Genomic DNA, 1,983 nt, shown 5'->3' with positions numbered 1-1,983 from the left:
TCCAATGGTTTGCTGTTGGTATTTTATTTGCCCTTATATAAATATTTGTTATTTATTTCAGTATTTTTGTCCTTATGCAAATATATGCTGTTTTAACATTATGCCCAAAGATAAAATGAAATAAAAATAAAATTAGTTACCTGATTCCTACATTCATAGAACAATTAATGCTAAAGAAGTACTGGTGAAATAAATGCCAACTCAGATTTTAGGAAATTTGGCTATAGTTTTATAATTGTTATTTGCTAATTATTGAATCATTCACTGGTACCTTATTCTCCTCAGCACGGAACATGAGTTCCTCATTAGAATTATATCTTTAAAAAACCCAGACAAGACAATGGTTTTTTCAAACTGTGCTGCTTTATTGTCCCTTAAAAACATCAATTAGAAAACTGGCTTCTAGCCCAGCTCTGTTATTTGACTGCCACTTCCCAGGATGATTGATCTTGTCTTGCTACATCTGGTAACAATGCATTCGCTTCAATTCAGGGCAATATCAGCCACTCAATCCTTGCATTATTCTTTTTTCTGTTTCCACATCAAAGACTTGCTTTTACATGTGATTCCTGGCATTTACATTGCTCTGCCAACTTCACTTTCACTAATATCTCCATTACATGTCAAACTGTTCCGACTAAAGGATCCCTGAAGTTCTGATGTGTTAATGTATGCTTTCTCCACAATCACCATTCTGCTTCTTTCAGCTTGACTAGGTAACTAGCCTTCATGTTGGTAAATTAGACTACAGTCCCCATCTATAGGAACTTTTCTTGGGTTGATGTGCTTTTCAAATGTAAAATTGAAGGTGTGATTAAATCATTTTCTAACTTCCTTTGGCTCTGACATTTCAGGATTTTATAAATCTATATTAGAATCAATATCACCATTTTGTCTCCTAATGCACTTACAATTTTGTTTTATGTTCAAGGGCATGTCTTTTATTTATTTTTTTTAAAGATTATTTATTTATTTGAATAAATTACACAGAGATAGGAGAGGCAGAGAGAGAGAGGTCTTCCATCCCATGGTTGACCCCCCAGTTGGCTGCAATGGCCGGAACTGTGCTGATCTGAAGCCAGGAGCCAGGAGTTTCCTCCTGGTCTCCCACATGGGTGCAGGGGCCCAAGGACTTGGGCCATCTTCTTCTGCTTTCCCAGGCCATAGCAGAGAGCTGGATCGAAAGAGGAGCAGCCAGAACTAGAACCAGCGCTCATATGGGATGCTGGCACTTCAGGCCAGGGCGTTAACCTGCTGAGCCACAGCGCCGGCCCTTTAGGTTTAAAAAGATAATTTTTTAATTACAATTGCTTCTCAGCCTTTTGGCTAAGATCAAGTGTAACTTTTTAATTACAATACCTACTTTCTTTTTTTTTTTTTCTATGAATTAATTCACAGGCTTTTATTGGGATTTCACTCCCGGGTGAGGTTCCCCAGTCCTGACAGAGTGGGGGCCGGGGAAGTGATGCGTCAGAGGTTGGGAGGGCTCCTTTTATAGATTCAGGGCATGGGGGTTAAAGGTTGAGGCGGATCTGATCCTCATTGGTTGACCTTTAGGCACCCGCAGGGACCTTGACAAGGACTCTCCATTCCCAGAAGTATAGGCCTTCCCTCCTTGCGGATCCCAAAGCTACCATCCAGACCTTTTGATGATAGGAAAGGGGGCGACGATGAGTCTCTCTGGCTACTTCCTGCTGACTGGGGACGTCGTCTACAGGGGCCTGCTGGGGGTATCTTGGGGCTCCGCAGAGACAAGCATGTATGGATGGAGAAGCATCTGGTTGACCGCCTGGTTGCTGAAGACCTTGATTCATTCCATTATCACCTGCTGTAAACGCTTAAACAGACACTGTAGTATACAGGTCAGGGTGAGAATAGCAACCAATGATCCTAAGAGTGGCATTAACCAGGTAATGAAAGGATTTCATAGAGGACAGGAAATGAGGGGGGTCTCTGGACCCTTGTGAGGATTGTTTGATGGAT

The 1,983-nt window shown here is 41.4% G+C and overlaps 1 pseudogene; it reads left to right on the top strand.

The window, feature by feature from the left end:
• Nucleotides 1-1,306: 1,306 nt before the first annotated feature.
• On the top strand, nt 1,307-1,437 carry LOC127483014 (U2 spliceosomal RNA; annotated as a pseudogene).
• The last annotated feature ends 546 nt before the right edge of the window (nt 1,438-1,983 follow it).

This window comes from Oryctolagus cuniculus, chromosome 4 (genome assembly GCF_051225735.1).
Source record: "Oryctolagus cuniculus isolate XC-2025 breed Fujian yellow rabbit chromosome 4, ASM5122573v1, whole genome shotgun sequence".
Lineage (NCBI taxonomy): Eukaryota > Metazoa > Chordata > Mammalia > Lagomorpha > Leporidae > Oryctolagus > Oryctolagus cuniculus.
Note: the sequence above shows the minus strand (reverse complement) of the source record. Positions and strands in the feature narration are given on the sequence as shown.